The sequence below is a fragment of the Alexandromys fortis genome, unplaced genomic scaffold, assembly GCF_014885135.2.
Source record: "Alexandromys fortis isolate MF-2015 unplaced genomic scaffold, M_Fortis_MF-2015_v1.1 scaffold_101, whole genome shotgun sequence".
In the NCBI taxonomy this organism is placed as follows: domain Eukaryota; kingdom Metazoa; phylum Chordata; class Mammalia; order Rodentia; family Cricetidae; genus Alexandromys; species Alexandromys fortis.
In genome coordinates this window covers 3,695,337-3,720,502 of record NW_026067983.1, presented here as the reverse complement: position 1 = coordinate 3,720,502, position 25,166 = coordinate 3,695,337, and the positions used below count along the sequence as shown (strand labels likewise).

Here is a 25,166-nt window from a genome sequence, read left to right as displayed (position 1 = left end):
AGGCCTATAGACATACACAGACAGAATATTGTATGCATAATAAATAAATTAAATAAATAAATATTAAAAAAAAACCTGGTGAGGCTAAAGCTGCATGGTGATTTCTTATTGGTGCTACTGGTTTTATCAAATGACAAATGCTTCATATTTAAATCACACACAAAAAAAGATGTTAACACCTTTTAAAAATCAGGCCACCTGCCACCTACAAAGAAAAAAAAAGATGAAGAAATTTGTTTTTTCTCCAAGTTTTCCCTTTTCAACTTATCTCACAGTTGATTTCTTTTTCTTTACTTAAATTTCACAATACTTACAATTAAAATGAGACGATTATATTCTCTATATAATGGATTTTGTTTAACATCTTAAAATGTATGAAATATTCAAATATTTAAAAACTTACTGCTTTGAAGAAAAAAGCAAATAATTTTTAAAAATACATATCACAGAATATCATCAAAATCACTGAAAATAAACTCAGAGAACTCAGATTGAGTTTGGATCCTCCTATTTGTTCCTACAGCAATACCTCGTCAGGCACAAACAGTTCTGTATTAGATTATTTGTCAATGTTATTTTATGAAGAAATTTAATAAAATTTACTCTGCAATCCATTGAGCACTTCCTAACTTAATTCTCATATTCTGCATTTCCTGAGATTTACAATTAAAATTGTGATGAGCCAGACATACAAACTATCCTTTTTGTGACAAAGATGACCCATTAGAATTTTACAAAAAATGACCTTGGCTTTTACTTCTAAAATAAGGATTTTACTACAAATTGATACCACTCATCTATAAGAACCTAAATATGATTTATTTTAAAACAAAATTTTTTCAACCCAATTTGTTTCTGATGCCCACCACAAAAATAATATAGTTCAATTTTCTATTTATGCCCATGCCAGATCCTGTTAATAAAAAATAATGGCCCTGACATTTGCTGTTTTCCAAGCGTGATCAAATAAGAAATGGTCTCCAGACCAGAGTCAACATTCATTCTGATTAAGAAATGTCTAATCTTCCTTAGATTATTGTCGCTAGACACCAATATTACTTCCGATATCTTTAAGACTACATCATTGCACTAAGTGGTATTATTTTATGTCATCATTTTTTAACCCTGGTTTAATTTCTACAAAGACTACTGCAAACATAAGAGATTATGTCACCAAAACTACTGTGATTTTGTGCAATGATTATGTGATCTATCAATAGAAAAATGCATAACCAAAAATAAAGGATTTATTATTAATAATTCTGAAGATCAATATACCTTTACATACTTAGGACAAGTTATCAACATTTTTTAAATATGATAATTCTGATCCAACAGCTGCATAAAAATCTATCTTTTTTTGCTCACTTTCTGTTTGTTTATTCCAAAGTCTTTTAAGAACGCAATGGTTACAAAGAGTAAGGCACATGTAACATAACTTTGTAAGTAATTGTGCATACGCCACAAATTGAAACGCCCAATTTACGAAGCAGTTTTCATTCCTTTAACTACTGTTTCAACATTTCCTGGTCCCGTTCTACCAGGGACCAGGAAACCAAGGGAGCTGAGAGAAAGGCAGTGTTATAAATGGAGAAACGTGAGACAGGGAGCCCGTTTGCTTGTAGGTCAGCAATGCTCCAAGTTCCATTGTGGGGAGGGGGGATCCTGGCTAATTCTAAACTTGTTTAGAGACAGATTTGAAGTGTAACAATAATAAATCTGTGTTTGACACCCAAAATTTGCTGCTTCTATGTTGGATTTCATGTCTTAGAAAATTAACTTCTTTGAAAGCCTAGATCCTACATTTCAATTGTATTAAATGCAGCTCAATACAGATTTGAAGAGAAAAAAATAATATTAGAAAGGTACTCACACCTATTGGAAGCTAAACAAATGAGTTGTGCTGCTATGAAAACATTTAACCAAATTACCCAGAGGTCAATTTTGTAATTGAAATCCCAGTCTACAGAAGTGTAGATTTATAGACTACAGTTAAAAATAAATTTAAAAGAAAGCTTAGGTGTAGTTGAACTATCCCTGTCCAGAGAAGAGAGCTAGTGGGTTAAAAGTAGCAGAAGGTAAATGCTGATTCTTAGAAAATAAAAACAATTATAAAATGAAGAAAAAGTGAGGGAATAGAGTTTCTTAAAAGGCGAGTCAGCTCAATATGTAACAGAAGCTTTCATGTGCGTCAAAGACATGAAACCCAGTGATGTTCTGGGAAGCCCCCAGTCTTAATAACGTCCACATATTCCAGGGTGTGTGCACTTCTTTATCTTCAAGATGGTAGTTGTTCGCAGATACGTCTAACGAAATGCTAAAAGCACCAATGGGGTAAGGACTGTGGTGTTGACTAAATCATTTTCCTTACCGCTGAAGTCCCGCACTGGCTGGATGGTTTCTATGAGAACAAATACCTGCAGTTTTCTGTATTTTTCTACTTCCAATTGGATGAGAGGTTGGTAAGAGTGGTAGTCCAGAGTTGCTTCCCAGTTTGGTAGGTGCTCAGCTTTGGGAATAAAATCCTAGGGAGAGACGTGAGGAACTTGAAGAAGAGCCTCTACCACAGGCCTCTGTCTTCTCTGACTCTCACAACAAAATAACACAGACCAAAATGTTTCTGCTTAAATACAGAATTTTATCTTTTCATTTGGTCAATGAAGAGTCCAAGACCAAAAAGCTTTCAAGGTTGTTTCTGGTGGCATTTCTGTTATGGGCTTGTGTAGTTACTCTCTGCTGTACCCTCACATGGCCCTTCCTATCTAAACATTGAAAGAAAAAAAAAAAAAACAATGATAATCTCTTCCTGTTTTGTGAGGACTTCTGGCTTCACTTAACCCCAGTGCATTTATCTGTAAATGCTTCGCTGTGGAGCCTTTCTGAATAGAGTGACACCTGGGAATTTAGACTTCCATGTTAGAATTGGGGTGTACAACTTAGTCAATTTTAAGAATCAAGATCACCAGGATATATAGCAACTAATGACTGATAACAGTTGTTCCCATCTAACATGTAGGAGAAAAATTAGATAATCATTTTCTGATACTAAGAATACTTTTCTGTGTAAGAAGCAATTCAAAATGAGGTACCAGTTTTCTTCTACAGACACATCTAGAGTTTTCTCAGGATCTTCTTTCTTTTAATTTCCAACCTGACCTTGACATAGCCACTTGAGATACTTCCTCTAACTTTAATAAAGGACATTTTACCTGTTTAGTGAATAATATTTAACATGTTACCTTTTCACATGGCTCTCAATGGTCTGATCCCTTACTGGTTCTAGTCTCAACCTTTCTTCCATGCTTCAGCCACAATGACCAACTCACTACTATGTGAACTTTTCAGGACTTTTTAATTTTTTGTGTCCTCTTTTTTTCAACAAAATGATTTATTTACCAGCAGTGTTTTATTGCTCTTGAGTGTCTTAGCCACCTAATTTCACCGATAAGGCATCATACAGACTACTCAGTGAGAAGAAACCTCACACAGTACTTGCTGGGCACAAGTAAGTTGCTGATCTTCCTACCTCTGTGAAAAGACTCTGAATTTGTTCAAGTAAACAGTACTTTATTAATATTTTATGTCACATAGATAATTTTATACTAGCAAAGCTAAATAATGATGTTTACTCATAATTGCTCAAAGAATGAGTGAATTCGTGGTGAAAAATAGAAGATGTTGCATAGAACTGTTCTTAGAAACATTTGATAGATAAAGGAAGCAGAAAGTAGAAAGTAAACTGAAGGTTTGTGTATAAATTATGCTTCTCAAAGAGAGAGAACTGTCATCACATAAAGTCAGGAATATATCCTGTTACTAACTTGTTTAATATAGTCTCTTGAATGACACAGATGGCCAGATTCCAATTTTATAAAGTATGTTTTTTTAATACATTAACTTCTGTTTATACCACTAAGAATAACAAAATAGCTTAGTTAACATAATTAACACAAGCTTACCATCTCTACCTCCTTTTCAGAACCCAGAGAAAAGTTGAAAAGTGTTACATGAAAGAAAAAAAAAAAGAAGAGGAAAGGGAAAAAAACCTTCAGAGTTCAGACTGAGTATCTTTCCATAGAAAATTATATAGCAGCACAATTAAAATGAAATACTAATTGTAACAAGGCAAGATGGTGGCTGCAGAATATAATTCAAACATAATAGATTTTCTAATGCCTTCCTTTAAACTAAAGAGGAATGCCCCTTCAGCCAATAAAGTAAATTTCTCATCTTCAAATGGATACTTTATCCTCATTCAGGCTGATGTTACAGCGACATCATGAATTTCTCAGACAGCTTTCTGAATCAGCAGAGTGTTTCAGAGGACACTGGCTGCTAAGAGCCAAGTCGTGATGTTTTTATACAGCCTTAAAGTAGTTGATGAAACATTTCATTTTGGGTCGAGGATTCTTTTGCTCCAGCCACCTTGGAGAGCAGAAGGTCTGAGCCAGTTGAGAAGAGAGGAAATGAGTGTACTGCATGAGCCAAACTTGAGATTATGCAGTTGTTCAGGTCAACATGTTCAACTGTTTTCCTTTTAGTATTCATGACTGTAATTCTTATCTCCAAGGATCTTGAACACTAATATTTTATGAAATATCATCCTTTGCTTTAATGTGCCTTTGAAAACTTATTAACTAATTTGCTCATGGTAAGTCTTGAGATATAAAGAAGCTAATTTCCTTGTTATGTAAATAGCATTTAAAAATAAAATTAAGAGAAAATATATACTTCCAAAGCAAGCTTGCAGCTAATGTTCCGAGTGCTTCCCTGAGCTGGAGATGGGCTCAAGGCTAATGATTATGTAAGAAAGCAGCCTCATTCCCACTCTATATAATGACAAATCACATGACTTTATACATCATCCAATGCCGGATTATCTGTACCCAAGATGAGGACCTCTCTCTCTTTACATGTTCTGTTTATTTTTAAAGTATCTGTGAGTGGTTTCAGATGATAAAACTGAGACATAAGTCTGACTCAACATCACATATAAGTTAATATAGATTGATCTCCCAAGAAACTATCACAATCATTTATCATCTATCTTCTTTTTTTGATAAATATGTCATAATGTTGGAGCTTTTAATTTTATCAAACAATAGATATAAGAATTATGTAAATGTTACACACAGAATGATATTGACAAACCCCTATCCAAACTAATCAAACGGCAGAGAGAGAACATGCAAATTATTAAGATCAGAAATAAAAAGAGAAACATGATGATGTCCAGGCCTGAGCTGTTGCTAAGAGTCATGTCTGATTCCGTGGTCCTCCTGCAGCAAGGGTCTGTGTTGATTTCCATAGCCTATGCTACCACAGGAGTCCAATGAGAACCCTGTGGCGAAATCTGAGGGCCATGTTGAGTCAGACCTTTGCTTCACCGGCATAGGGGACACTGCACCAGGAGGGATGGCCCCATCCCTTATGGGACAATTGACGCCACCTTTGGGAGAGATGGCCCAACTTCTCACCATGGTTTTGATATGGTGACATGGGCCTAGGAGAGCTGGCTCTAGGAGTTTGGTCCCAGTGGCTCAGACTAATCAGCTCAGCTACCATCCAGGCCTATATCCTACCTTCAATTTACACACCCTAACATTTACCCTATTGTTGACCTATTGGAACAGAATCTCTATGACTCTAGGCAACAGCATGATGTTTGAGAGGAATTTTACTTTATGTGCAGTGATGATGGTGTGCCAAAGACTCCAATGACTCATTGCAATGAATATTCATGGGTGTGGCTGATTGAATAACATAGCATTAATGTGGGATTCACCTCTGTATGCTATGAATATGTTTTATTAGAATTGGTTAATAAAGAAGCTGCTTTGACCCATGGCAGGGGAAAATAGAGTTAGGTCGAAAATCCAAGCAGAGGTAGAGGAGGAAAGAAGGTTGTGTCAAGGATATACAACATAGCAGCCAAAAGAGGAAGACTACATGTAACTCCTGAAGGTGAAAAACACCAGAAACTTACTGGTAAGCCACAGCCCCCTGATAATACACAGAATAATAGAAATGGGTTCATTTAAGAAGTAAGAGCTAGGTAGAAATATGCCTGAGCCATTGGCCAAACTGTCTTGTAATTAATATAGTTTCTGTGTGATTCTTTGAGACTGAATGAGTGCAGGACAAGGCAGGAAAGAAACTTCTTACAAATGGCACCCAAACATTTGGCAAGTATATCCACATAAAACCTAAAGAAGCTTAAAAGTGGGGATGGTTCTACCACCATTCATTCATAACTATCTATTCCTTTTCTAGTGGGAAAGATCTACTCCCTTTAGCCCTTATTCTGTTCTTATCCCCCATGGTTCTATGTATTTTAACTTGTTAATCATTGACTTAACTGTTAATATCCACATATAAGCAAATAATACCGTATTTGTCTTTATGAGTTTAGTTTTACCTTATTCAGGATTTTTTTTCCTAGTTCCATCTATTTACCTGTGAATTTCATGACTGCATCTTTCTAAAGTCTGGATAATATTCAATTGCACATATGTACCATATTTTCTTTATCTATTCTTCAGTTGAGGGACATCTAGGTTAATTTCAATTTCTGGCTGTTACGAATAGAGCATCAATGAGCGTGGTTGAGCAAGTGTCCATGTGGTAGGATGAAGCATCCTTTGGGTATATGTCCAAGAGTAGTATTGCTATGTCTTGTGATAGATCAATTCCCGTCTTCCTGAGGAACTCCCACACTGATTTCCATAATGGCCATGGAAGTTTGCATTCCCAGTAGTCATGGATGAAAGTTCCCCTATTCTAAATCCTCACCAGCATAAGCAATCATTTGTTTTATTGATCTTAGCAGTTCTGAAATCTCAAAGTAATTTTGATTTTCATTTTTGTGGTCTATATTTAATAACTAAACATTTAAGAAGTTCACAAGCTAGTCCTTAAAGGCATTCGTTAATATACTTCAGCTCCAACAATAAATATATAAGTTAAGAGTAGTGGTTTCTACATTCTTATTCTGTTCTTCAGTAACCATGTGAGTTTACTAAAAGTAAACATCCAAAAGAATATACTTATTGGTCTCAGCTGGCTTTAAATTCAATTGATTCAGTTTAAGAAAGACACTTGGCAAGTAGAGATTATCCAAAGGTATTTCTAGGTAAATAGTAAAAAGTGGTCTTGCAAAAGATCTGGAAGGACTTAGGAGTGTTAAGTAATATGCTCAAAATATATACTTAAATTTTAAAAAATGTTTTAAATAATTTATAATATATTTGATGTGGGAGGTCCTTTTGTCTATATTTTGAATTTTTTTTGTAAAGATCCTTTCCTAATTTGGACCTTGAGATTTTAGTCCGGTGCTCCAATGTGGTTCTCTGTCTCTGTCTCCTTTCATCGCCTGATGAAGTTTAATATTCAGGAGAAATATTCAGGATTTTCTTTGGGTTCTCCTTCTTATTTAGCTTCTCTAAGAACCCGAATTATAGGTTCAATGTCCTTTATTTATGGCTAGAAACCAAATATGAGTGAGAACATTCCATGTTCCTCTTTTTGGGTCTGGCTTACCTCACTCAGGATGGTGTTTTCTATTTCCATCCATTTGCCTGCAAACTTCAAGAAGTCCTTGTTTTTTACTGCTGAGTAGTACTCTAATATGTATATATTCCATACTTTCTTCATCCATTCTTCAATTGAAGGGCATCTAGGTTGTTTCCAGGTTCTGGCTATTACAAACAATGCTGCTATAAACATAGTAGAGCATATNCTACACTAAAAGCTTCTGTCTCAAGTCGCCATGCCGTCCTCCCAAAGTTCCCTCTCTGCTTTGCGTTGTTCTTTCCGAACTGCTGCCACGTTTCTTGCTGTGTGCTCTAGCCACCCTGCGACGAAGCCTTTTTTCCACTCTTTCCAGACTCTCCCACCTTTTTTTCAGGCGAAACACTTGCAAGTCACAGGCTTGGCCGGCAAAGCCTTCTGAAGCTCTGCAGTCTCTCCTGGGGGCAGTGTGGTTCACAAGCCTGACTGCCCTCTAGAGGTCACCAGAGGCAACACGGAGGGTGAAGAAACTCTTTGGCTTCCAAAACAGAATTAAAAGGAATATGAAGCCGGGCGGTGGTGGCGCAGGCCTTTAATCCCAGCACTCGGGAGGCAGAGGCAGGAGGATCTCTGGGAGTTCGAGGCCAGCCTGGTCTACAAGAGCTAGTTCTGGGACCGGTACCAAAGCTACAGAGAAACCCTTTCTCAAGAACCCAAAAAAATAAATAAATAAATAAATAAATAAATAAATAAATAAATAAATAAATAAATAAAAAAGAAAAAAAAAAAAAAGATCCTTTCCTAAAAGATAATTATCATGGAGCATTATCTGGGTAGGCCAGGGCCATGAGAGTACTGTAGCTCAGACTGGATAGAGAAAAGTCATACAGCCATAAGATTTAGCTCGTCCTCTGTCACTAATTTTCTTCATAGTTCCAAAAATGTTTTAACGATAGCTCAATATATAACCTGATAATCCTTTAGGAACAATTTTTATGCTTTGCATATATTTCAGATACTTATATCTGGTTGTTTACCAAGTTAAATTTTCATCAGTGGTTTTGTATTCAAAAATTGGCATGGCATATTCCCCTTATCTGAAATCTTCTGACTATCAATTAATTATTTGTTGATAGATTTTTTTTAAAAGTTTATTTGTTTTGAAATTATAAAGTAATTAAAACTGCTACAAATGTGTAAAGATTGCTTGGCCTTAGAAAAATTGTCAAGTTTCTTCCTGGACAAATTCATAACTAGCTTGAGTTCTCTTGTTGCTTTATATCTTTATATAAATCAGCTATTGGATCTTCATTTCTATTACTTACTTGAAGTTTTTATTCCTCCTTGCAAACAGCTTTCATTAGACTAATTAAGACTTTGCAATAACTTTTAATCTCTGGCACAGAAAAAGCTAATGAATATTGTTTCTTGTTTGGAGACAAAACAGAATAGCTTTTGTTTATGGGGACAGAAATCTAAATCTGACAAATGATTCTGCAATGTTTTTTAAAGGTAGAAATGATTCTCTCCTTTACTTCAGGATGGGCACAACCTTGGTTTGTTTTGCTCTTTTGTCAAACATCACTATATGATGAAGTCGTACCAACCTCTTGCTGTAAGGACAACAAAGGTGTTTTAGCTTTAACAGTATAATATGCATTTAGCATATCTATTATATGCATATAATGGTGGTAAACATCTCTCAAACTCTGTGAAAATGCAAAGAACACTTCCTGAAAGGTTTGCTCCTAGCCACGGTATAAATATTGCTCTAGAAACCTGTGTGCATTCACAACGTTGGGAAGAGATAAACATTGTAATCAGTTTCATGAAGAGACATTTGTATACATCACTTTGTATACATAATATTGACGAGTTATGAAACTGACTGGAGAAATTTAACATTTTCAAAGAGAAAAACTTAAAACTACCTGTTGTTTATAGAAATGTATTAGAGATCAGATCAACTTTCTAATACATTTCATAGAATTCATCTATGTTAAGTAAACATATTTGAGATTATCTAGATCATTTGTTACCATCTAAAAAGTCAAGGTGACCATCATTTGTGTCCTTCTGTGTCCTCTGTCTTTCTCTTTGGCCCATTTTATTTGCAACTTCAAAAGTCCCTTACCTTAGAAATATTCTAATTTCTCCTAAAGATGCGGTTTTTTTCCTAACTTTGATGTTTTATTAAAAAGCAGTAGGACTGAAAATGTAATGAAGTGAGATTCATAATGCCCTGTTTTTAAAGTTACTTTGTTCACTTTGTGCATTGAATTTCAATCAAAAGTAGGTAATATTGTATTTCATACACATCTAAGTTCATGATAGTTGTCATGAAATGCAGCTCATGTTAAATTAATAGTGTATTTAGTATGTGAAAAATGGAATATCCTTTCAAGGGAGTTGATGTGAAAGAATTTTTTTAAAATGTACCTTGCTCTTTGAAAGATTATTAGATACTTTAATATGGGGCTGTGAGTGATGCAGAATGAGAAACTTCTAACTAAAACGGTTCTATGTCATTCTCTGAAAAACTTTCCCCACATACCCACTGATTAGTTTAATCCTATACCTGTTTGTATTCTTTTAAAAAAGGGATCTGGTGTCACCAGTTACTCCAGTGTAAGGCTGCACTTATCAAGTATTTCCTCATTTAAAATGAAAAGATTTTGAAGAAAACAGTTTTTTTTAAATGATTTCCTCCACCAGACACCCCAGGGTTTTCCTCCATATTTAAACAAGCTTCTCATGTCTGTGAGTACTGTCGCTTCAACGCAAACCATTAGTTAAGGCCTATAAAGTGACAAGCTCACCATGGAACTATTTCTTTTTTAACAAATAAAGTGTCTAAAAACTCCATGATCACTGATGTTTTGGTGATTATGCATTCTTAGCAAATCTATATGAATTCAGCTTTAAGAAAATTGTGTCCCTGAATTTAAATGTCAATGTTTAGAGAGCGACTAAACTAAATTTGTGTAGAGCAAAAAAGAGAATTTAGCTTCCTCCAAAAAGATGTAAATTTGCACAGAAATGATACATATTTTCCCTCGGATTTTGATGGATTATATGGTATCCCTTTATCAGTATCTTAGAAAGAAAGTCAAAATAGAATATAATGAATATTCATTTGAAGAGTATGGGCATCTTGGTTACCTTTTTTTTAAAGGACTCACCATTTAGAGCACAGTTCTGTAGAAAATCCTAGAGACATGAAGACATTTCAATGTGAGCTACACAGTTGTGTTGTAAGCACCTGACTGCTTCAAGTTTTTCACTTTGTTCACTAATTTTATGTAATTAGATTAGCTGAATATTTCAGGTTTTATTATGTATTTATTAAAGCTCTGCTTATCGTCTAGAGACCTAGAAAAGAATGGGACAAACAAAGTTCTGCTCAGTTGATTCTGTTGGATTGTTCTCCTGGTATTCTCAATCCCTCTGGCTCCTATACTTCTTCCCCCTCTTCTTCAGGGTTCTGTGAGCTCTGCCTGATGATTGGCTGTATGTCTCTGTATCTGTTCTCATCAGATGCCAGAAGAAGACTCTCCGATGACAATTGGACCAAGACCTGAGCATATTTGTTTTTCTGGATATGAGTTGCCTCATTCAGAATGACTTTTTCTAGTTCTATCTACTTGTCTGAAAAATTCTAACACAATTCTTTACAGATCTTGAAAGGAAATACTCAATTTCAATATGGAAAAAAAACCCATGAAGCTAAAACAGCTCTGAACAATAAAATATCTTCCAGCGGCATTACCATCCCTGAGTGCAAGTTGCGCCACAGAGCAATGGTAGTAAAAACTGCAAAGTATTGACATTAAAACAGACACATTGATCAATGAAATCAAATTAAAGACCCAGGCATAAATGCACACATCTATCAAAAAAAACTGATTTTTTTGATAAAGAAGTCAGAAATATACAACAGAAAAAATACAAAGCAAGCATCTTCAACAGATAGTGCTGGTCTAACTGAATGTATGCATGTAGAATATCCATAATTATCACCCTGCACAAATAAACATTTCTATATGGTGGGAGGAGAGAACATGAACTCATTGGCACAGGAGATAACTTTCTTACTGAATACTAAAAGTATAGGCACTAAGATGAGAAATTCATAAACGGAACCTCAAGAAACAGAAAAGGTTTTTGTAAGGCAAAGGACACCATCAATAGGACAAAATGACATTATAATGTGAAAAAAAATTCACCAACTCCACATCCATTAAAGAGCTAATTTTCAAAATAGGTGAAGAACTCAAGAAACTAGACATCAACAAACCAAATAATCCCATTAAAAATGGGGTACAGATTTAAACAGATAATTTTCACTAGAGGACTCTCAAATGACTGAGAAATAGAGCAGTTTTTTTTAACAAGTAAATCTATATGTGATGAGTAAGAAAGAATGCTCAGTGCTTTGAAAACAAGTGATAATAATTCAAAGATAGGCCTTAAATTATAGACTAAGGAAGGAGATCAGTTCTTTTACTTAGGTAAGGGCTGCAGAAGAAGGAAAAGGTTATCTTTAAGGCCATGTTCCAGGTGGGCTGTGCCACACTGAGAACCTCGGAACAAGAAAATACAAAGTTGCTGGCTTAAAATCATTCTGAGTCTTAAGAGAGCAATAAAGGATCATTAAACAAATGTAAATGGCCTTGATCTTAGATCCGCGTGATTGCACTCATAGCCTATCTATGAAGCTAGCCCTGTGTCTAGGAAGTATTCATGGAAGTGTGCCAAGTAGACTTTGTTATTCAATGAAGGCAGTGTCGTCACATAACCCCAGAGTCAGCACTGCACACGTGTGTCTACAGGAACATCCAGTGCCCACAAAACCCCAGAGTCAGCACTGCACACGTGTGTCTAGAGGAACATCCAGTGTCAACACATAACCCAGAGTCAGCACTGCACACGTGTGTCTAGAGGAACATCCAGTGTCAACACATAACCCAGAGTCAGCACTACACACCTGTGTCTACAGGAACATCCACTTCTATCACATAACCCCAGAAACTGCACTGCACACGTGAGTCTAGAGAAATATCCACTGCACATGTATGTCTACAGGAACATCCAGGAAAGCCAGTAAAATCTGACTTTATTGAGGGTTCAAATGTAGTTTTCTAAAGCATTTTTTTTAGACAACAAAATGTCTAAATCTTAAAAGTGTATTTTTTCCTTCAGAAAGTTCTATCTATCTTTTGTCTCAGATAATGGACTATATGTATTTTATTATATTTTTAATTAGTATACCAAGATTTAGCATCATTGTAACATTTGAATCACTGAAGTGTGTTTTATTGATCTCTTTTTCCTTCCCTGTGTCTCCCACCCCCATTCTTCCCCTTAGCTTCCCTTTGGCTTTGATGGCCCCACATGTTCTATTAACCCCACCCTTTCTCAAAACCGTTTTCTCCCCTCTCATGGTTTCTAATTTTATGACCTATAACCATACTCACATCCAAATATATTCATGTACATAAACATTAAAATCTGGGATCCATTATGTGAAAAAAACACATTGTATGTATTGTGTCCCTTTAATATTATAGCTTCCAGATATATCAATTTCTGAAGAATTCATAATTTCATTTTTATGACTAAGTAAATCCCCACTGTGAATATGCTCCATATTTTCATACCCATTCATCTCTTGATGGACACTGGGTTCCGTTTCCTGACTGTTGTGATTAGAGCAGCAATAAATATAGACATGCAAGTGTCTCTGGTCACATTGTAGTTTTAGTCTTAATTTTCTGAGAAACCTCCCTAGTACTTCCTATAAATAATTGATAAGTAATTGTACTGGTTTATCCATACACCAGCAGTGAATGAGGGCTCTTCTTTTTCCACATCCTGCCCAGAATTTACTGCCACTTGCATACTTGCTGACAGCCATTCTGGATGCAATCTCACAGCTTTTCTCTGGCGGCTGTGGATGTTGAACACATTCATTGTTTGTTTCGAAGGAAGTGTTTGAAGCTCGTTTTTTTATTGTTTGAGAAATTCATACATTTATATAATACATTTTGATTAAATTCACCCACCTTTGCCTCCACCTCGGTTCTTCCCCTATCTCAGCCACCACATTTTTCTTTCAACCTTATGTGCGGCTCTCTTTTATAAAACCCCTGAGACATTTGAGAATGTCTGCTTCTTACACCACTAAAGTAAGGGTGACCTCACAAAGACCACATTCCCAAAGAAAACAGACTCTTCCCATACCCAACCATCAATTGTCCATGGCCCCTCTGCTGGAAATGGGAATTCCTGAGCCCCTTCCCTATGAATGATTGCATTTGGATGGCTTGACTTCACGCAGGTCTTAGGCATTCAGTCCCAGCTACTGTGAGTTCATGTGTACAACTGCATTGTCGTCTCCAGAAAACACTGGTGATGTCTACTACCTCTGGTTCTAACAAGTTCTTTGTCCTGTCCCCTCTTCCACAATGACCCCTGAGTCTTAGGGAGAAGGGTGTGATATAAATGTCCCATCTAGAGATTGTTAGTGTTAAGTTGGGAGCATAGACCCCAGCCCCCAGGCCTGAGAGCTGTATTGGTCTGGACTCCATATCCTAGCAGGTCCTAGCATGCAAGGTCCTGATCCATGCCTGGGGGGCAGGGGCAGGACCACTCCCACAGAGTATTTAAGTGAACTCCCAAAAGAGGATCACGTGGTCCCTTTTTCTTCCTCCTGGTGGTTGCATTCATGGCCTCCTGGTTCCCCCTCGGGGTTACCTGAGAGCACAGGAATCCTATTAAACCTGGATATTTCTTAATTTGGCTTGTTTTGATTTGGTTTGATTGGGAATTTGCATTGGCAGAGAGCTCTCGTTAGGAATAATTCCTAACAATTATATTCCACAATCTATTATTCTATGCATATTGATTAGTTATCGATCTCTATATTAGCTGTCATTTATGACAGAAAGGTGGCTTTGATGAAGGCTGAGAAATGCACTAATATATTGGTATAAAGATAAGTCTTTAATAATACTTATGGGCTATTTAAATTTCTTCTGAGAGTTGTATCTCTGATCACTAGTCCACTCATTGACTGTCACTTTTGTTGTTTAATTCTTGTAGTTCTTCATATAAGATTTCAAGCTTCTGTCTGAAGGATAGGTAGTAAGGTTTTCTACCTACCTGCTTGCTCCACTCAGTTTGCTTTCTTGCGAAATAGGTTTTACACATCCTGTTTATCAATTCTTGGAACCATTAATGGTTTTTTGGAGTTGTGATGAGCTATTTCTTGACAATTCCTGTATCTTGAACATCCCCCCCCCCTATGTTTTCTTTTCACAATTCAGCATCCAGGGTTTTAAATTAAAATCTATAACCCATTTGGAATTTCTGTCTTTCAGGATGATAGATATGAATCCAATTCCATTCTTTTGCAGTTAGGTAGACCATTTTGCCAACTTTATTTGATGACTATACAGTGTTTTGTTGCAAAACTTGTTTGTGTTAATTCTGGAAACTATTAAATGGGGATAGCTGTATATATTTATTTCTGGGTCTTTTATTCAGGGCCATTGTTTGTCATGTGTGCATTACACATGTGCATTGCTGTGGTTGTCACTCTGGCTTTATGGAATAATTTGAGGTCAAGTATTATAACACACCTAGCAATGTTCATTATGCTAAACATCACTTTGACTACCTTTAGCCTTTTTGTTACATTTTTATACTCAGTTTGTAGTGAAGTCTAATAAAGTGGTACAAAATTGACCTTTGGAACTCCTAACATCTGAGAATAAGAACAAAGTCTGAAAAAGCGACTCAGATACAAGTGTGGGATACTTCTTCAGGAGAAGGATGCTCTCCATGGATAATTACAAGAAGCTCAGAGAATTAATCCAAAAAAAAAAAAAAGTAAAAAGAGGCCATAATCATAGAACTGACACACACTTAGCTAAATTTCAGTATTTCTGTAAGGTAGAGATTAGTATTTGTCTCTTGTCTATTTGAAGCAATGTGCTTATTAAATTCCACAGTCTTCATCTTGCAATTCTATGTTAAATTTGTGAGCATCAGATAATTTTTCTTTTAGTTTATATATCTTTATATGCAGTGAAGTCAAAATACCCACTCACCTAGGCCTGACTTAAATGATGAAATGGTGGACTGTGAGCCAAAAGGACTAATGGAATTAAAATCATGAAGAGTAGCGAGCATGCCTTTCAGAAAGGAGCTTGGAAGACTGATCAGTGGTTAGAAACACTTGCTTCTCTTGCAAAGCACCAGGATTCACTTCTTAGAACGCACATGGTGACTCCTAACCACTTGTAACTACAGTTCCATGAGATCCAATGACTTTTTTTGTTCTTTGAGTGAACCAGGCACAAGCATGGTGCGAATATAAACCCTAACCTAAAATGCAGGGTAAGCACTCATACACAAAAATAAATATAATATTCTATTTTTAAAATTTAATGTTTTTCAATTCCTCATTCTAGAATTTCTCAATCTTGAAACATTTCTTCCTGGAACTCAGATAACATGGTTTTAAAAACCCTAGCCACATGTATGTATTGCTGTTCCAATCGATCCCCTCAGTAAACATCTCACCATTAACTAAAATCAAATTTCAACATATCAAAAAGCCATCTTAGTATTTCAAGTATAATAGAGTGTGCTCTTGATGTGACCAAAGTCAACTTCATAGCAAGCAAGTTAGCCCGGTCAACTCCATGACTAGTGAGAAATAGTCCTTGTAAGCCATTAAATATTGAAGTGATTAATTATGTAAGAATGAAAGCTGAACTAGGAGTTGTCTTAGTTGGGATTTCTATTGCTAGTATAGAAATACCATGACCAAAAGCAATTTGGGAGGAAAAGTTTTATTCGGTTTATACATCCAAATCATGGTCCCTCATTGGAGGAAGTCAGGACAGGAACTGAAGCAGGGCAGGAACCTGAAGGCAGGAGCTGAAGCAGAGCCACATAGGAGAGATGCTTAGTGCCTTGTTCATCATGGCTTGCTCAACCCGCTTTCTTATAGAACCCAGAACTCCCACAATCCTTCCACAATAGACTTAACCCTCCCCCATGGATCACTAATTGAGAAAATGCCTTACAGCTGCATCTCATGGATTCCTTTCTCTCTGATGACTAACTTGTGTCATGTTGACACACAAAACCAGCCAGTGCTGTCATAATTTGTAAGTCAATGGAAGAGAGAAAAGTCATGGATCTGATTGCAAATGAAATATTATCTAATAATATAAAATTAAATGTGGCCTTAACAAAATATAGATTCCCAAACTGATAAACAATGAAAGATCATGAGTAGAGGAAGAGTCAATAGGAATAGGTTAACTTGAGAAGCCAAGAAAGTTAGAATGGTATCAAGGATTTCTCTCTCTCTCTCTCTCTCTCTCTCTCTCTCTCTCTCTCTCTCTCTCTTTTCTATGTCAGTGTATGTGTGTGTGTTAGTATGTGAGAGAGACAGAGAGAGATAGAGAGACAGAGATGGAAAATATACATGAGAGAGACGAAGAAGTGATGAAAAGTTTAAATTACCTTTAAATGATGGTGAGAAATAAAGAAATGTGAAAGCCAGCACAAGAGAGAAGTGTGTGTAATATTTTACTCTCTCCAGAAAGGATCCTAAAACCACATAACATCCATTTGGCCACTAATTTATGTCCATTGTTGAAACACACAGTAACCTCAAAAGAACATTTGCTATAAAACTGACTTCTTAATAACTTAGCTGCATCATGGGGCTGAAGGAAATCATTTACTGATGTAGCAAAGTGGGATTGTTAAGATGCATGCGCTAAATCTACAAAACAAATGTAATTGTTAGATTTTATACATCAAAAGGCACATTTCTTAACTTCTATGCAGTTTCTTCATTTTCTGATAAGCATTAAATTGCCTTTTTTGGTAGATCCTCTTTCATTTAATGTAATATTTCATTGATGTGAAAGAGTATAGAAAATGTTCACTTGACAAGTTCCCAAGAACTATGTATAATTATGGGTAGACTTCATTAACACCGTACTCAAATATATGTCTTTTCAACAATGAGTTCATCCCTGTGCAGAAGGTCCCCTTGTGAATAGAATGTGATATACTCTAATTCTGTTTTTGAAACAGTTTCCGTATTCAAGTGAGATCAAAGTACAGTAAAGAAAAACGGCACCAATGAGAAAGAATGGTTTCTAGACTAGGGAATAGGGACAAATGTGAGGTCATCAGGGTCAGGAGAATTTCCTTTGGACATTTTGTAGCTGATTTAGGAATCCATCCTTATCCAGTTACCCTAGTGCTCTCTCAGAGACCATGAGGAAAATGCTGAAGATATGTTAAATAAAGGATAATGTCGCATTAAGGGCCAGGAAGTTTCTAGAGAAATCCAACTCGCTCATTCCTGGAAATACCTTGCAATCAAGATGATCAAGATGATTGCACTTATGTGAGTAGATCAGAGAGCAAACAAATACCTTTTCTCTGCTATGGTTTGGCAGGTAAGTGTGCAAGGCTTGGTCGTCAGTGCATGGTGCTTGTGGAAGGGAGCAGGCCCTTTCAGAGATGAGTCCCTGGAAAGGAAGTGAGATTGCTGAGGGAGCTGTTTTAAAATGGGGATATTTGAACTACCACTTCTTCATCCTGCTCTCTTGGCTTTTCATCTACCATGAGGTGAAGAATTCATTTCTGCCATGTGCTCTCTCCACATGGTATTGAGCCACCACAGGCCCAAACAGCAGAAGAGAACAACTGTGGGCTCAAACTTCTAAAACCATGAGCCCTAATAAGAAACTGAATCCTAACACACGTATTTTTAAGTAGTAAAGGAAAGCTAACGAACATAGCCCTGTTTTGAATGCCTAGTTTCCACGTGTTCAGAATTTGTCATTGAGGTAATTTTCTCACATATTTGACTTAGTTGTTGGAAAGTAAGTGTGTTTGGCATTAACTTTTTTTCGTGCAATTATCAAATAATATGCTGAGGCACTTGGCAAAAAAGTGACTCCGTATTTCTATGTGAGCCTGGAGTCTCAATGTTAGGTCAAAGTATTAAGCTGAAACAAATTAACAATGGTGACTAAAGTATGTCTAGCTGCATTAATCCTATTAAATTCCAGGAACAGATACACACATTTTTATTCTGTTCTTTACATTTTATACTCCTCTGTTAATTCTCACAGACATCAAAAAGTAAGAGAGAATTGCAGAAGTTCAGTAATTTCAAATGGCCCAGTGGAAAACCCTACTTCAAAACCCAATGAAAGAAAACAAGATATTCTTCTAGGAATTTTTTCTAGTAGGAGACTACCAGGTTTGAAAAATGGCCAAATTAGTGATGAGAAAAAATAATAAATCTTCCTGACAGCATCTTCCATTTTCCAATCTCTCATTTAAAGGAAAGCCTGTCTAAGGCCTGGGTTATGACAAATGCAGGTTGCAGTATGAGGATGCAGACTTAGGAATGGAATCCCTGTGAAGTAGGGCTTGGCTGATCTTGGAAACTCATGGTATTTTAACAGGACCAAATACCATGATCTAATACCATGACTAAGTGTGCTTTCTTCTGAGTGTGGGACTCCTGAGGGCAGCAGGATGGAGGGTTGCTGTTACTTCTAGTCTCTCATTTCTAGATCCTGTTTTAAAGACCTGACTGAATCAAGTCATCCAACAAATGACTTAAAACAAAGCAAATGATTATGAATTTTAACTGCAGATAGCAAATACCTTTACTTCTACCATATAATCTAATCACTCAGGAGACATCTGTTGCATTTACAGCCCAAAGACTTCACAGCCATTGGGAACTCAGTCCATGGGGAAACTTTCAAGGAAGGAATATCTATTAAGAGCCAAAAGGAGGCCAAAACATAATCAAGGAACTTGGGCTCAACCACAGCCAGAGTCCAAAGAGGAAAACATACATTCCATGTTTGTGCTCTTCAAGTTGCTCCATGAAGACAAAAGTTCATTTCAGAATGACAAAATAAATCCCAATTATGTTCTTTTACTTACTGATAAATATTCGGAGCAGTGAGACCCCAGATCCTGAATTTCTTGTAATCCGCTGATCTGAGTGCCTACAGCTGGTCCAAGCACGAGACCTTCAGGAGTTCCTGATGGCAGAAGAGTGGTTTCTGGTGGGTTTGGCTGGGGCGTGGCTATCTCTATATAATCTGCCCCTGAACACAATAAAGGGGCATTCTTGGGGAATTCAAGCATGACCCGTGTCGCTGTCTCTCTGTCTGTGTGTGTCTGTGTATTTTAACCCCCAGCCCCCTTGCCGGAAGCTCGCCAACTGGGTGCCAGCGCACAGAGCGCTGGCACAGGGGCGCGGTGCGTGGCAGATGAACCTCTAAACCAAACCTAAAATGGACATGGAAGGAAACAACAACTTCTTTCTGATCATTATTTACAGTCTGAATAATCCTTTTAAATAATCTATTTATAAATATTAAACATAAAAATAGCAAATAAGATGTAAGGTGGAGACTGAGCAGGGGGTAAAACATTATTTAGTCATAACTAACTTTCCTAATTAAGAAATAGAAATAGCATAGCCAGGGGTCTCTTGCTTCCTTTGTTGCATTAAATTGTTCACGGTACACTTTGGAATGAAAGCAGAGTTCCATCTCTGCATTCACAATGATGGGTTTAGCCTATTGATTTAAAAGTATTTTGCTTCTCTTTTCAGCAGGAAGTATGAGATCATTGCTGAAGCTCAAGTTCATGTATCTTGACAGAGCATCCTCTCCTCACCAGGTACGCAGTGCATGCTGTAAGTTTAAATTATTTATATTTCAGAGGAAAGAGAGAGCTGGGTGATTTACAGTCTTGTGGTAAAATCTCACTCTGCCAAAAAGCTGCCAGAAGACAACTGGACAAGGGTGGATCTTTTCTAACGGAGGGTCCTGATGGAGTCTTCAAAATAACCATGCAAAACAGAAGTTTCTTTGGGAGAATTACAACAACAGACCCAGGTTTCAAATCTCTGTGGGCATGTATGTACATCAGGCAACAAGGAAACATTTTTAAACTGAGGCCTGTTTTTATTCCAAAGGGCTGTGGGCTGTGGGAGGCACACGCTTAGTCTGAGCCTTGTTGGACCATCCTGTTAGCCGTAGTATGTACGAATAGACCAGTGGTAAAGGTCAGGCAGATGTCCAATGTGACTTAGAATGCCATACTCGGGAAGGCAGACCGCTTCGATTCATATCTCCATGTGGAGATCCATAATGTCCCAATTCTTAATTATCTAGTCTTTTGTTCATTAAAAAAAGAATGGCCAATAAAATGTCAGCCAAGCAACACACTGTTCATTCCTTTCAGGTTTGTCTTAAACCTATTGCACTAGGGCTACAGCTGAATCAATTTTTCATGAATATCTACCCTGGTAGATTGCACCTCAAGCCAGTTCAGCTCCCCAGAGAATTTTAAAAAGAGATTTATCAACTAACAAGTAACACCTCGGGAGAAAGAAGCAGCGTTTTTAATTGCGTCGTGTGCTTGGTAATTGCAGGCAGGCACCTTCTTGAGGCGCTCACTGCCAGAAAGAGTGCTACTCCACTTGGCCCTGCCTAATTAATCCTGTGATACAAACCTTCTGGCTTCAATTTTCACATTTCTGTCTCTTTTTAGAGGTGATAATAAAACTAAAAATTTATGTTGGTTACTGTATGGGTATAACTGTGCCAGCGGAACACAAATAAAACCATATGGGCTAAGGAGCCCTGGCCCGCGCATGACTGCCTTCCCAGTGGCGGGAGGCACCAGGGCAAGTTTTGTGCTAACAAGGAAAGGTAAGGAAACTCAGGGGCAGGGAGGAAGAGCAGCTCACCCGTTCTTGTGAGTTTGCTCTATTAAGATGACTCACAGAAACATATGCTTCTTTCCATTGACATAAAAAAAAAAATACTCTCGAAATAGATGTGTACACTCTGAAAGCACCGGGGCTCAGTAGCTACGGATCACTAAACTGGGCTAGAGCTTTTAATTAGAGAAAAATTGGGCAGCCTAGCCTTTAAAGAAGCTGTCAAAGTGGCACATGCGGGGTCTATTATCTTAATAGCTTACATATTAAGCTTTGGATAACGTATCAGTTAAGACATCGTCTAGGACACCAGCAGTGACCCTCCTGGAGCTGTGACCTAAATGGAACCCAAGGATGTCATAGGCTGACTCTGTTGTCAGCACAGTTCAGCATGATTTTCTTTGGATGGTGGACTTTGATTTGTATCATGACATTAACACTATATGGCTCATAAAATGATACATAGAAGGAGTGAGAGTAAAGGAGGTCTATGAGTAAAGTATACTTTGTCCGGTGCAAACTCTGTGCAGAAAACCTAGAGATCAGCCCCGATGATAGGATAGGATGTTAGTATCATTCAAAACAAAACGTGAAACAAGCATACTGTCTAACGTAAGATTGAGGACAGCATTGTTCCTGCATAATATTTGCTTTTCCAACTGCCGATTGCATGAGCCTAGTAATTTAAAGAGTAAAGCACTGAAACCTGTCCCGCGCTACACTTCCACAGCTCACGCTATCAGAGAAGAGGATCTCCCAGCCCTGCATGCCGACTTCAGACTTCCGCAGGCTGGATCATTTTCTCCTTTCAGTATAACTTTCTTTTAACCTGTGTTTGTTTTTTAGTTTCTACCATTTCCGATGAAATTTTTAAAAAAAATATGGGAGCCATCTGGTGGTCAACGGTTATATCTGTTTCTTAGAAATAAAGAGTTTTATTAAATTGCTATTCTAGTTAATGTGATTAGTTCTTTTAGAAGAATTTTAACAATGATACTAAACCTTGGCCCCCAAGGCTTACTGAGGCCGATCTGACCCTGAGTGTTGAAGTGACCTTGAAGCAACCTTGTAAACGCTTTGTGTTCACCTTGCCTGCTACTCTGCACAAATAATCAAGTGGCTTTCTTTTTGCAGATTTCATATATGTTCCAGGATGTACTTTGAATCACATAGGAAGTTGAGAAAATACAAGCATGGTCTCACTTGCTTTATAACATGTCACTTTGGTTCTTTTCAAATAAAGCAAGTGATTATTATAGGATATTCTTGAAGTGGGGAAGTGTTGGGAACCAAGTTCAAGGTTTTATAAATGCAGAGATAACGAGGAAAGTTGGGAACGGAAAGAATGAAATTAAAACTCCATAAATGTCAAAATTTTGCCCAGTGGTGTATTAAAACAGGGCTGCCACCAATGCATAGTTCCTACAGAGCCCGGGTAAGATCTCCCCTTTTTAAACTACTGTGGAAAGTGTGTGTGTGTGTGTGTGTGTACAACATAACTCTAGGTGTGTTGTGGATATATCACTCCATGGCCATCCTAAGCTGCTCTCCACCCGAAGGTTACGGGTATTTATAGTGACAGCGTCATAGAGTTTTTGTTATCAACTTGGTTTATTGTCCTTACTGCTAGTCAATATGCATTGAACCTTTTACAGGCAGCTGTTCTTTCAGCACTTTTAGAAATGTCCTCGGTGAGTCCAGGTAACATCCAAGGTACTATCATTTCCCCCATTTAACTAGTCAGGCATACGAGTCAGGGAGATGAATCATGAAATGTCAGTAAGCATGAGCGACCTTGACCTAACCTCAGCTCCGACTCCATTTCTGTGCTTTTTATCTGTCATTCAAAAATCAAATGACAGATGGCCATTCCAATCACTTGCGGCTTTCCCTTGCATCTAGCAAGGTAACTACAGCACCAATCAGTTTTGAATTAGCAGGTAACTTGCCAGCCTCACAAAGCCCACATCTGCTGCTCTTCTATCTCATGACATGGACATGAGTTTGGGGAGATACATCAAATTTCTGGAGGATTATCACCTGTGCTTTTGTGTTCAGCCTGTCATTTTTTTCTCTCTTCTAGAAAGAATGTTCTCTTGCATCCACACTCTGCTTTTCCTAACTCCAAATATTTTAGGTGATAAGGGGCTACAGTCATCCCAGTACTCTAGGTATTAGTTATGTGACCCATGCATGGCCAAAGTGTCAGACAGAGAGAACAAGAGCAAGGCCCAAGCCAGGGCAAGCTGAAGCCTGCTCTGGGATTTATCTTGAGTTTGAGAGGAAGGTTGATGGCGGCTCTTTGCTGTCAGTTTCCAATCAGTGTTAGACACACAATGCCACGTGTGCCCTAAAGATGCAAGAGAACAAAAGAGAGCAAAACAAACACTCAGGGAGCGAGTTATGAAAATGAGAACGCATGTTCAGTTGGCCCAGTCATCCCTCTAAGCTCCAAGCAGCAGATGCCTTGAGAACTTCTGTCAGGGTCCGAGCAACTGTGGATCCCTTCCCATCAGCTCGTTGATGTCATTTGGTGGGTGTAGTTAATGCTGTTGTTTTATATTAAGTTAGTTTGACTTAAGTTTTTAATTTTTTTTACCCCAAGAAGCCACTATTCTATTATACAATTAAAAAATATTTGATCTCGACCTGGCAGGAAACAAGGACAAACATGGTTGGCCAATACTGTTGTGAGGGTGTGTTTTAAATGTAAACACTTTCCCAAGGAAAAGAGCCAATATGCCTGCATATGGCAGAGAAGTGTGACACAAAGCACCAGACTGGTTTTGGCAAACACAAGGATGAGCCAACTTGAAAAAGCTCACAGCTTTAATCCCATTGCTTTCCAGTTTTGTTTCAGTATCACCCTTTCATGTGTAAAACTGGACTTATCCAGATGTTTAAAGAATACCAACACCAAGAACACTTATGTACACCTTCCTGATTGTGATATGACCAATTCAGGCCCCAAACAATGCCTTTTGTAACTCTTTAATTTCTACAGCGACAGAAAAGTGGTAGAAGCCTCCCAAGGAACACTGTACATTTGGATGAAACCAGAGCAAATTTAGTATGGTAAGTAGACAGACACGATGCATTAGGCCCTTCAACACACGCTTTCGAGTTAGACAACTAGAGCCTGGTTCCCTGCATTGCCGTGTGTAGAATATATAAGTTGGTTAATTGCTCCCATTGTCCATTTCATTTAAAACAGACAAGAGATTACAGAAGTCTTGTTTGAGATTGGTGATATGACCTATGAAAAGAACCTGAAGAGATGCTCAATAAATGGCAAATATTGCTGTAGCTACTGTTATCATTAAAACTAGTACTGTTTCTTCTATATAAATTTTGTTGACTGAAACAATAAAATAAAACAAAGCAGAGAAAGCATATTTGACTGTCTACTTACCAGTTTTGCTTTCAAAGTGAAAACTCCTGGTTTTTTAATTTTTTTCCTTTTATTGAAAATGGATTCTTCTCTCACATGTATATTCTGATTAAAGTTACTTCTCTATTCCTTCCAGTTCCTCCCCATTCCAATCCACTCCCTGTCTTCTCTCATTAGAAAAGAACAGGCTTTTAAGAGATAATATTAAAATATAACAAAACAAAATATAATAAGATTAAAAAAGAACTATCATATTGAAGTTGGACAGGACAAATCAACAGAGGGGAAAGGGTCAAAGAGAAGGCACAAGAATCAGAAAGTCACTCACATTTTTAGGAACTGCATTAAACACTAATCATATGTGTGTAGGGGATCTAGGGAAGACCCCTGCAGGGCCTGTGGATGCTGTGTGAGTCTCTCTGAGTTCATATGAGCTTTACCAATGTTTATTTAGAGGGCTTG

General features: G+C 37.4%; 1 long non-coding RNA gene across 1 annotated transcript in view; it reads left to right on the top strand.

The window, feature by feature from the left end:
• The window catches only part of LOC126511534 (uncharacterized), a 58,403-nt gene extending 34,005 nt beyond the window's left edge, over positions 1-24,398 (top strand). Inside the window, exons 2-3 of the long non-coding RNA XR_007594714.1 lie at positions 20,198-20,265; positions 24,318-24,398. This is a non-coding gene — a long non-coding RNA (uncharacterized lncRNA). The remainder of the gene's footprint in view (positions 1-20,197; positions 20,266-24,317) is intronic.
• The last annotated feature ends 768 nt before the right edge of the window (positions 24,399-25,166 follow it).